General features: G+C 49.7%; 1 long non-coding RNA gene across 2 annotated transcripts; it reads left to right on the top strand.

The window, feature by feature from the left end:
- The first annotated feature begins 697 nt into the window (after nt 1-697).
- On the top strand, nt 698-6,726 carry LOC125445220. Of its 2 annotated transcripts, none has more exons than XR_007246277.1 (4): nt 698-978; nt 3,128-3,299; nt 5,169-5,290; nt 6,431-6,726. It is a non-coding gene; the product is annotated as an uncharacterized LOC125445220 (long non-coding RNA). The 2 variants fall into 2 exon arrangements; XR_007246276.1 differs by having other exon boundaries at nt 6,434-6,726.
- The last annotated feature ends 5,184 nt before the right edge of the window (nt 6,727-11,910 follow it).

Below are 11,910 nucleotides of genomic sequence, written 5' to 3' on the forward strand. Positions count from 1 at the left end.
CCCCCCTCCCCTTTCTCTCCGGTAGGAGACTCAAAGCGGCTTACAATCTCCTTTCCCTCCCCACCCCCACAACAAACACCCTGTGAGATGGGTATGGCTGAGAGAGCTCTGAAGAACTGTGACTAGCCCAAGGTCACCCAGCTGGCATGTGTTGGAGTGCACAATCCAATCAGGTTCACCAGATAGGTGTGCGGGTGGCACAGGCAACTGGCCACAGGGCAGGGCAAGCACTGCAAGAGGGAGAAGGATGCAGAGGCAGCGGGCAGACGTGCAGGTGGAAAGGAGGCCACGGGCGCAGATGGGAGCTCCTTGGTGCTGTCAGCCCCGGCCTCTCAAAACCTGGAACCATCCCTGTTCAGAAGCAGCATAGCTCTGAATGCTAGCAACTTGAAGGGTGGGTCACTGTACACCTGTGGTGTGGTGGTTAAGAGCAGGTGGATTCTAATCTGGGGAACCAGGTTGGATTCCCCACTCTTCCTCCTGAGAGGCAGAGGCATATCTGGTGAACCAGATGTGTTTCCGCACTCCTACATTCCCGCTGGGTGACCTTGGGCTAGTCACAGTTCTCTCAGAACTCTCTCAGCCCCACCTACCTCACAAGGTGTCTGTTGTGGGGAGAGGAAAGGAAAGGAGCTGGTCAGCCACCTTGAGTCTCCTTACAGGAGAGAAAGGTGGGGTATAAATCCAAACTCTTCTTCCAAAATACAACCCTGATCCCCCCAGAGAGCTCTCGCAAGACCCATATACATCAGCCAGCACCCATGTGAGCTAAGATCAGCTGTTGGGGCAGATGAGTTCTGGGTCTCCTTTTGCTGTTCCAGGTGCTGACTTGCTCCTGGGATGGCACGGTCAGTCTGACAGACACAGCGACGGAAGCGACTGTGTGCCACTTCATCACGCCTCCTCCTTACAGAGTAACCACGCCCTGGCACCCTGTTTTCACTGTGGATAGCAACGGCCAATACTTGATCCTCCAAGGTTGGACATAATTCTGAGCGCAAGGGAAGGGGCAGAGTGGAAAGGAAGCATCTGGAATGTCTTACCCAGCCTCTTTGGCTCCTTCCACATATGCAGAATAATGCACTTTCAAGCCACTTTCAATCCACTTCGCAGCTGTGCAGAACAACAAAATCCACTTGCAAACAATTGTGAAAGTGGATTGAAAGTGCATTATTCTGCATGTGCGGAAGGGGCCTTTGTCTCAGAGTCATTCCTTGCTCTCCCTTCCCATATCCAGTGAGACTGCCAGATCTGGTTACCCTTTCTGTTCTGCCCCTCCTTCTGAAATGAGAACCGTATGTGGCTCTTCTTTGGCTGTCGTCACTTGACGGTGACCCTGTGAGCTTTTCAAAGCAAGAGTCGTTAGAAGGTGGTTTGCCGTTGCTTGCCTCTGCATCAGGAACCTGGATGTCTCCCGTCCAAACACTATCCAGGACTGAGAATGAGGCCGTGTCATGCGTGGTGTAGTGGTTAAGAGCAGGTGGATTCTAATCTAGAGAACCGGGTTTGATTCCCCACTCCTCCACCTGAGGGGCAGAGGCTTATCTGGTGAACCAGATGTGTTTCCGCAGTCCTACATTCCTGCTGGGTGACCTTGGGCTAGTCACAGTTCTCTCAGAACTCTCTCAGCCCCACCTGCCTCACAAGGTGTCTGTTGTGGGGAGATGAAGGGGAAGGAGCTTGTCAGCCACCTTGAGTCTCCTTACAGGAGGCAAAGGTGGGGTATAAATCCAAACTTTCTTCTTCAAGATCACCCAGCGAGCTTCCACAGTGTGAATTTCCCCGATCCTAGTCCAACTGCTTAACTGCTACATTGCACAGGATCTTGTAAGCTTATGTATTCCAGGAATAACTTGATTAATAGTGGGGGGGGGGGGGCACTCCTGCGTCACTCCCTCTCTAGAGTGTTCTCTTTCCTGTTTTTGATCAGTTCCTTTTAATACCCAACACCTTCCAGAATTAAAACAGGGCTGTTCTGAGATAAAGCTAGCCGAGGTGTTCCAGGAACAGCACACTGGAAAGCCAGGCTTCTGTGGAATCTTCCCAAGGGCCTCTCCAGATGGCATTTGCTCGGGGAGGAGAGTTTCCTGTTTCAAGGACAATCTTGTTCAGGGTGTTTTCCATATGAAGACCAACCTGTGGGGTTGCCCCAGGACTGACACAGTTGCCAGCTCAGCACAACACAAAGGGGCTTCCCCATGGCAGGGAAGGGGTTTCCCGGCCCCGCTCCTCTGCCCACCAGCAGGCGCTCTATTTCTTTTTTAAATCCGCAGCTGACATATCCTTTTTCGCCATCAAGTCGCAGCAGATTTACGGCAGCCCCGGTGGGGTGTTCAAAGCAAGAGATGTTTCTGATTGTCCGCCTCTGCAGCACAACCCTGGTAGTGGCGTAGGAGGTTAAGAGCTCGTGTATCTAATCTGAAGGAACCGGGTTTGATTCCCCACTCTGCCGTCTGAGCTGTGGAGGCTTATCTGGGGAATTCAGATTAGCCTGTACACTCCCACACACGCCAGCTGGGTGACCTTGGGCTAGTCACAGCTTCTCGGAGCTCTCTGAGCCCCACCCACCTCACAGGGTGTTTGTTGTGAGGGGGGAAGGGCAAGGAGATTGTAAGCCCCTTTGAATCTCCTGCAGGAGAGAAAGGGGGGATATAAATCCAAACTCTTCTTCTTCTCTCCAGTGTGGTGTAGTGGTTAAGAGCAAGGTGCACTCTAATCTGGAGAAGTGGGTTTTGATTCCCCACTTGAACTGTGGAGGCTTATCTGGTGAACTAGATTAGCTCGTGCACTCCAACACACGCCATCTGGGTAACCTTGGGCTAGTCACAGTTCTTCGGAGCTTTCTCAGCCCCACCCACCTCACAGGGTGTTTGTTGGGGTGGGAAGGGAAAGCAGATTTTAGGCCCTTTGAGTCTCCAGGAGAGAAAGGGAGGGATGTAAATCCACTCCTCCTCTTCCTCCTGCTGCTGCTGCTGCTGCTTTTTCTTCTTCTTCTCAATGTGAAAGTAATCTTCCTGAGTCCCTGGAGAGCCAGTCCAAGTAGATAAAACTGGCCTCTATGGATCAAAGGTCTATTTCCGGGTAAGGCAATGCCATGCTCTCCCCCCCCCCGCCCTCCTCCTTTCAGGATATGAGCCATCTGGAAGCATTAAAGCAGAGAGCGGAAGTGACCAAAACACCATCTTTCTGTTTGATGTCACACCCTGCCCAGAGACTTTCTCGCAGCCAGACGAGTGCCCACCTGACACTCTGGAACACCTGCCTTGGGACAGGCGATGTGATGTTTTCCTAAAGAACAGGTAAGCCTCTTGAATGACAGAGGGTCCAGAGCTTGCAGAGCTCTCCTGATAAGGGATGCGGAATAACATCTGGAAACATCTGGGGAGAGGGACCCCAGTGTGGGAAGGTTTGGACTCCGTGCCATGCATGTAGGCAACCCCAGGGCATCTGGTTGGCCCCGTTCAAAATGGGGACTAGATGGACCATTGGTCGGATCCTGCTGAGCTGCTTGAGAGCCGGCATGGTGTAGTGGTTAAGAGCAGATGCACTCTAATCTGGAGAACTGGGTTTGATGTCAGCTTGAGCAGTAGAGGCTTATCTGGTGAACCAGATTAGCTTGTGCACTCCAACACATGCCAACTGGGTGGCCTTGGGCTAGTCACAGTTCTTTGGAGCTCTCTCAGCCACTTCACAGGGTGTTTGTTGTAAGTGGGGGAAGGGAAAGAAGATTGTAAGCCCCTTTGAGTCTCCTTACAGGAGAGAAAGGAGGGATATAAATCCTTCTTACTTCATCGTTATTTCCCTGATTGATCCCCAGCACCATCTCAGTCTTCCAGCATTAAAATCAACCTTGTCAGTTGGGTATTATTAGGGGAAACATAAAGTCTGGTCCACAAACGTGTTGCCATTATTAGCTGTGTTACTCCGCATATCCCAAAAGTCCTCAGAGGTCCATATTATGCGCTTCCAACCCCCAATTACAGGGAAGGTTATACTTTAATATCGTGTTTATCCAGCTGTTTGTTCTGGGCAGGTGCAATTCCTCCACATGATCACTAAACGGCACTGTGACATGAGCTTTGCCGCTTTGAAGGCCTGCTGTGGATAATCCATTTCTTGTTGTTTATACAAAAGGCTTTCGTGTTTAGGTAGTCAAAATGTTGTCCTGTTAAACCGCCACCCCCATAAAAATATTTTTAAAAAGGAAACCTGTATAATTCATCCTTCCCCCTCTGATCCTAGGCAGATGCATCCTGGCATTTAACTTTTCCCCTGGAAGCTGTTTTTCTTTTACATCAAACCACGTGCATGCCTGGTAGCAGTTTTGCTCCCCAAACATTTGTGTGTATGTTCTGCCAATCAGGAGAGAAAAGCAGGGTATAAATCCAAACGCTTCCTCTTCAGATCTCTCTTGGCAAGTTAGCACCCAGTTCCCGGGGGCAACAGATGAGGAATTTTTTCCCAGATCTCCTGGTTTTGCCCTGACATTTCGCAGCTCTTGAGAGACGAAGCACTTGGAAGCGCTGCATAAATACAGAGCAGTGCTAAGGACCAGGCCGTGGAGCCCTGTTTCGAGTAACTCATGCCACCATCCAGGGAAGAGTGAATGAGGCTTGGCGGAGGAGGCTGTGTCTGAAAACCCAGCTGGTAAAAATAACCATCTTTGTCACCAAAGATGACAGATGACAGCATGGTGTCACTACACCATGCTGTCATCTGTCATCTTTAATGAAAAAAAAAAAAAAATGGTGCTTTGGTTTATCCAGATATCGAAATAGCCATAACAGAGAATGTTGGGAAATAACAAGCCTCTCTGTCCTCCGGCGGCAGCAGCAGAAGGTGGTGGGAGGGGGAGAGAATATCAGCTATAGCACAGTGTTAAGAGCAAGTGGATTCTAATCTGGAGAACTAGGTTGTTTCCCCACTCCTCCACTTGAGTGGCAGGGGTTTATCTGGTCAACCAGATGTGTTTCTGCACTCCTACATTCCTGCTGGGTGACCTTGGCTGAGTCACAGTTCTCTGAGAACTCTCTCAGATCCACCTACCTCACAATGTGTCTGTTGTGAGGAGAGGAAGGGAAAGGAGTTTGTAGGCCACCTTGAGTCTCCTTATAGGAGAGAAAAGTGGGATATAAATCCAGACTTTTCTTCTTCTTCTTTGCCATCAGCTATCAGCAGCTATCAACCATTAGCCAGCAGATACCAGAGAGTTGGAGCCTGCTGAAGATGTATGCAGCAACCTTGCAAGGGATGGGCCACGAAAAGTGATGGGGCCGTGGCAGAAGTGTCGGTGAGATTTTCGTTCCCAGAGGGAGAGGTTGGGGTAGGATTGCTTTGCCTAGCACCAATGGGAACCTCGAATGCTTTCCCAATCCCTATTGGGTGGGGTCCTCACTTGGATGGTGCAAACTATCTTGACCTCACATCTCATCTTTGAAGCTAACCAGAGTGGGTCCTGCTTGATGCTTAGATGGGAGAACTTTAAGGAATACTGAGGTCACTATGCAGAAGAGACAAGCAATGGCAAACCACCTTCAAATTGAAGAAAGAGAATCTCACTCACACAGGCTTAGCCAAAACACAACAACCTCTGCATTCTGTTGGTTTTATCGAGATGCTCCGAAATAGCCATAACGAGAGAATGTTGGGAAATAACAAACACTCTCTGTCCTCCGGCGACTGCGGCAGAGAGAGTGGTGGGAGGGAGAGAAGGAATATCAGCTATAGCACAGTGTTCCCTTCTTGAGCAGCGTAGTAGGAATTGCTTTGCTTGCTCTTTCTTTGGGGGGGGATTATATTTGGAACAGTAATAGCAATTACAGTTCAGGTGAAAGTCTAAGCCAGGAATCTTGACTACCGATAATGAGATCTGTGCCTTTAAGAACCTTTAAGATATGTGCTTTAAGATATGTGCTTTTGAGAATAAGTTGATGGGCAGACATAAGAGAACCAGGCTGAGAGAGTTCTCTGCAGAAAAACTGCACACCAAGGAGGAAGTACCTCCTCACATGTAAACAAATAAATGCAAGGAGAGCCCGCTGTGTAGAGAAGAGCCCTGGGGTAAGCATTCAATGCATAATGATCCTTCTGCTATTTTTTCTGTCCCCTCTTATTTTTTTTACAACCTAGCATGATGGGGAAAAATCATTAAATAACAGAGGTCACCACAATACCTTTATTTAAAAATGTAATTTTTACATTTTACACGCAAACAATCTACACAGGAGAGTGAGAGAATATGGTAAATATCTCTTCTGGTTCCAGCACCTTTTAAGGATGGAGATCTGATTCCTCAGTCTCTGGTGATGACTTCTAGCCTTTTCCAAAGCACTGTGGCCTGCTCTCCCACGGTCTTTGGGGATCAGAGTAACCGTGCTAGATTCTGAAGCCTCTTTTAAAACCACGTTTTGTGGGGGTCTTTTTTCCTCAGCAGATGTACCTTCTCGGGCTGAGGCATCACTCGCTGGGATCCAGAGTGTGTTTTTGTGAGTCCTGGCAGTCACGGAGAGCCTGGTTGCTGTTTTGCTGGCAAACTGTTACAATCGCCTGCTGTCCACCAGAGAGCAGCCAAGGGCCGTAGCCAACGCTGGCAGCTCCCGCGGAAGACCGCAGTCCTTTCTCCGAAGCGTCTGGAGTCAGAAGCACAATAAACCACCAGCGACTTTCTCTTTTCTGTTGAACTGGGCGTGCTCCTAATAAATCTCCCGGAGGTTTCATGAGCCATCAGCTGTCGGATGCTGATCTCCCTTCTCTTTTCATGGTTTTCTTGTTACAATGTTTATTTACTTTAACTATGCATAAAATCCTAATGCTCAAAAAGAAATTCTGAGGCCATTTACAAGATTAATTAAAATGAGAAAACGAACAAGGAGAGACTCAGGGAGCTGGGGATGTTTAGTTTGGTGAAGAGGTGACGTGGTAGCCATGTTTAGATATTGGAAGGGATGTCATGTTGGTGAGGGAGCAAGCTTGTTTTCTGCTGCTCCAGAGACTAGGACCAGGAGCAATGGGTTCAAGGTGAAAGAAAAGAGATTCCACCTAAACATCGGGAAAAGCTTCCTGACAGTCAGGGCTGTTTAACAGTGGAATGCACTTCCTCGGAGTGTGGTGGAGTCTCCTTCTTTGGAGGTTTTTAAAGAGAGGCTGGGTGGCCATCTGTCAGGAGTGCTTTGATTGTGTGTTTTTGCATTGCAAGGGGTTGGATTTGATGGCCCTTGGGGTCTCTTCCAACTCTACGATTCTATGATATGCACACAAGCACACATACAGCATTATCTTTATTGTTCCGCCCTGTTTACTTTCGCATCCTTTCTAAAACAACATCCCTTACTCGAGCACAGTAAAGAACCTTTGGGAGATGGGCTTTGACTGAACCTGAGATAGGACAACATCCAAATCACAAAGAGATGGTGGGATATATATCTGGATAGCTCAGGATGTCAGGGAAGTCCAAATTGCCACACAAAGAGAGGCGACAGCAAGCCACCTCTCTTCTTCTCTTGCCTCTAGTGCTGTGGGATTGCCATAAGTCAGCTGTGATATGAACAGGCCGGGTGCCAGCACTCTGCCAAGCTCACAGCTGCTGCCCTTCAAGAAATAGGCAAGAGGTTGAGGGCACCCTTTCCCCCCGCCCCTCCCTGGGGGGCAATTTGGGGGAGGCAATTTTAGTACTTGCCCTGGGCGCCATTTTCTGCAGGTACACCACTGGTACTTCTGCCTGCATGCTTCTTCTCAGATCCCTGTTTGTCCTGTGGTCTGGTAGATTTTATGCAGGCCACTGTAGGCTGTTCTGGAGGGGGAAGCGCCTCTTTGTGACCCTGGTGACAGCACGACCTCTTTTTAAAGTTCATCAGTTCATGCATGACTTGTTCCCAGGACGCAGGTGCTCGCACTTGACCTGCAGCTCAGCCCTACTCTTTCCTGTCAAGGGAGGAGTGCTTCCAGGTGAGGAAGCAGGCCAACACTTTACTAATTAGCAAGGATGACTCAGGGTACCCAGCGTGAATTGTAGTCGTTAAGAGCAGGTGGATTCTAATCTGGAGGAGGTGAGTTTGATTTTACTCTTCCACCTGAGTGGCAGAGACTTTATCAGGTGGAGCAGAATCGCGTTTCCCCACTCCTACATTCCTTCTGGGTGACCTTGGGCTAGTCACAGTTCTCTCAGAACTCTCTCAGCCCCACCTACCTCACAAGGTGTCTGTTGTGGCAAGAGGAAGGGAAAGGCGCTTGTAAGCCACCTTGAGTCTCCTTACAGGAGAGAAAGGTCTTCTCCTTCTTCCAGCGGTCTTGGGCTGGAAGGAGTTAACTTGGGACTCCTCGAAGCTCAGCCCTGGCCCTTTCGGCACAAATATCCTAAAGCATTTGTAGAACATTTTCAATCCCTACCTTTACAGCAATATATGTTTGCACTCACCCCCTTGAAATGACTTCTGGCTGCCATTACGTGACAACCCCCTGCAAATAAGCAGGCAAGAGGGGACCAATGGAACTGAGGAGAAAGTTCAGGGAAGCAAAAAGGGCGGGAAATGGAATCAACAGCAACTGAAGACGTTTTCAAAACATTTCAGCCAGAGAATCGTTTTAAAAGGGGATTCATTGAAAACGTCTTGAGGCTGGAAATAAAACTTCTTGGGGTACAAGCCATGTGGAACTCCACGGAGGAAATGTTTTATTTCTGGCCTCAAAATATTTAAATGAATCGTGCTGAAAAAAACCCTGTTAGGCATGACTTCCTTTTGCCGAAGTTTGGTTTTATTTTCTTCCTTGTTCGGGAAGATGGATACGATTTAAATCCGCTTCCCAATATAACAGTTCTCCGACCTGTCTAGGCAGGGATGATTACCTGTGTGAATGCCCTGCTCTGTACTGAACAATATTGTGGCTTTATTAAACAAGAGGAAGGGCTATTACAATATTATCCGCACCGCCAAAACTCACTCTGAGCCGCAATGCTAATTAAAACTGCCAATGTTTTTCCCATGTGGGATGCTTGGGTTTTTGTGCCATTCTTGGACAGAGCATCAAAAAACAGAGGCATGACCTCGCTTTCATTGCGGGTTTTGAAGGGGACAGAGCGGGACAAACCGGCCATCTGGCAAGGACAAGATATTAATTATTCCAAAATGACACAGCCAATATGGCAGCTTGCTTACTGGAGGGAATGGCCACGGGCTATTCTCTGAACAGGGGGAAAATATAGCTTTTAACGCCCGTTGTTGTCTGGGCTGTTTTTTTTTTTTTTCTCCAGAGCATCCAAGTAATGCCACAGTATTTATTAGTTTTTGAGATGTAGGCCTGAGATTTTTTTTATTTTGTAATTTGTTTTAAAGGCAGTCCTGAAAAATGTCAGGCGTAAACAAAATGAACGTATGCTGTCACACAGGGAGACTTCATCGGAGGGCCAAAACGGCCCGTTAAGGAGTGCGAATATGAATTTGGCGCCGTGTAACCCATGGAAAAGCCTTCAGGCTCTGTTGACTTTGCATCAACGAAGCCAGACTCGGCATTTCTATCAGCGTCCCCCCACCCCCTTCAAATGGTGTTAAATCTCTGCAGTTGCCATAAGAAATGTATTCATTGTTCCCCTTGAAGCACAAGACAGGTTAATCTATGTTGCTCGAAAAGGCCGTGCGGTAGCATTTCGGGAGCTGATGAGATCCCGGAGCTCATGCGGAACACGAGTAATAAAATCATTCCATTTCGCTCAGGAACGCGGCGGAAGTGAGCGCGGGAAGTGCGGGACGGGAGCTTCCGAGAGAAATAATGCCATCGGTTTGTCACTCTTGTCTGGGAGTGGGGGGAAATGCAATCTATTCCCCATTAGTTTCCATAGACTTCTTTGTCCTGGAGCCTTTGAAAAGCAAAAGTTGTATGCCGGGGAAACAGGGAAGGAATGGCTGCGGTACCATCACCGAAATAGGCTTCAAACTGCACCATCTGCCTAGACAGGTTGGTGTTTGTACCCTCATCGTCCTTAATATTGCGTCTGCTGAGGCTGCCTCTGTTATCTCTTTGCTGTCTTTGCTCAGTAAGCCTCCAACTCAGCAAGGATTTCCAGAACACCTTTGAATGCGCCGCACAGAGCAGGCTGAATCAGCAAGAGGAGATGCCGCAGCAGCGGCTGTAAGGAGGACAAATGTGATTTTTCATAATCACAGGAACCAGAGCCTCCTTTTTTGTTTTTGCCATCAAGTCACAGCCACTTGGTGACCCTGTAGGGTTTTCAAGGCAAGAGACATTCAGAGGTGGTTTGCCATGAGCTGCCTCCATGGCACGCCCCTGGTATTCTCTGGAGATCTCCCATCCAAATATTCACCAGGGTCAGAGCTGAGAAGAAGAGGAGTCTGGATTTATACTTCACCTTTCTCTCCTGTAAGGAGACTCAAGGTGGTTTACAAGCACCTTTTCCTCTCCTTCCCCACAACAGACCCCTTGTGAGGCAGGTGGGGCTGAGAGAGTTCAGAGAGAACTGTGAGTAGCCCAAGGTCACCCAGATGGGCATGTTTGACCCAGTTCTCCCTGCTCTCTGAAGTCAGCTGTTGACAGGGTCCTGGCTGCATGTTAGACCAACTACCTTGTCCTTCTGGATCCGTGCCCCTCCTGGCTTATTAAAAGCCTGCCGAGGCGGAGCTATGACCCCACCTGTTGAACATCATCAATAGCTCCCTTGAGCAAGGAGTTTTTTCCAGGTGGGTTGAAGGAGGCAGTGGTCCGCCTACTCTTAAAAAAGACCGCCGTTAGATCCTTGGTGATCCGGCCACCACTGCGCCCGATCTCGAATCTTTCGATTTCTGGGGAAGGTAATTGAGAGAGTGGTGTTGGAGCAGCTTCAGGGCTTTCTGGAGGGACTCCAGCGGCTTTCGATCCCTTCCGAGTCCGGCTTCCATGCTGGGCATGTGGGACGGAGACTGTTCGTCGCTGTCGTCACAGATACGCTCCGTATGTAGCTTGACCAAAGGCGGATCGGCGCCAAGCTGCTGGTGTTATTAGATCTTACCGCAGCGTTTGATGTGGTCGATCACGACCTTTTGACCCACCGCCTGGCCGCTTCTGGGGTGCGGGGCACTGTCCTTCAATGGATTGCCTCGTTTCTCCGGAGGCGGAGTCAGCAAGTGTGGTGTGGGGACCAAGCCTCCCGGAGGTGCCCGCTTCATTGCGGTGTGCCTCAGGGGGCGCTGCTGTCCCCGCTGTTATTTAACATCTACATGCGACCCCTTGCTCAGCTGGTATGGAGCTTTGGGCTGGTGTGCCATCAGTATGCTGATGACACTCAGCTCATTCTGTCGATGGAGGGGGGAGCAGCCACCGCCCCTGCAGCTCTCCAGCATTGTTTGGAGGCGGTTGCTGGTTGGTTGAAACAGAGCAGGTTGAAACTGAATCCCACAAAGACGGAGATCCTCTGGCTGGGCCGGGGCGGGGAATTTCAGCCAGCCGCCGGTGTGGGAGGGGGTCACATTGGCACCGACCCCTTCCGTTCGCAGCCTGGGGGTCCACCTGGATTCGTCTCTTTCAATGGAGACCCAGGTGGCCCATGTAACCCGGGTTGCGTTCTTTCATCTACGTCAGGCCCGGCGTCTGGCCCCCTTCCTCTCCCAGGCAGATCTGGCCACTGTGATCCATGCAACGGTCACCTCCAGATTGGACTATTGCAACTCGCTCTACGCGGGCCTTCCCTTGCGGCTGATCCGGAAAATTAAACTGGTCCAGCATCGCGGCAGCCTGCGTCTCAAGCTTTCACGAGGTAGTGCTGCTAGAGATCATATCCTACTCTGTGCTCTTTGGGCGCCGCTTGCACTGGCTTCCGGTTGAATTCCGGATCGGGTCTACAAAGGTGTTGGTTTTAACCTTTAAGGCCTTACGCGGTCTGGGATCCTCGCATCTCGCGGGACGTCGCCTGGGCCCCATATGTCC

The sequence above is a fragment of the Sphaerodactylus townsendi genome, linkage group LG15 (assembly GCF_021028975.2).
Source record: "Sphaerodactylus townsendi isolate TG3544 linkage group LG15, MPM_Stown_v2.3, whole genome shotgun sequence".
NCBI lineage: Eukaryota > Metazoa > Chordata > Lepidosauria > Squamata > Sphaerodactylidae > Sphaerodactylus > Sphaerodactylus townsendi.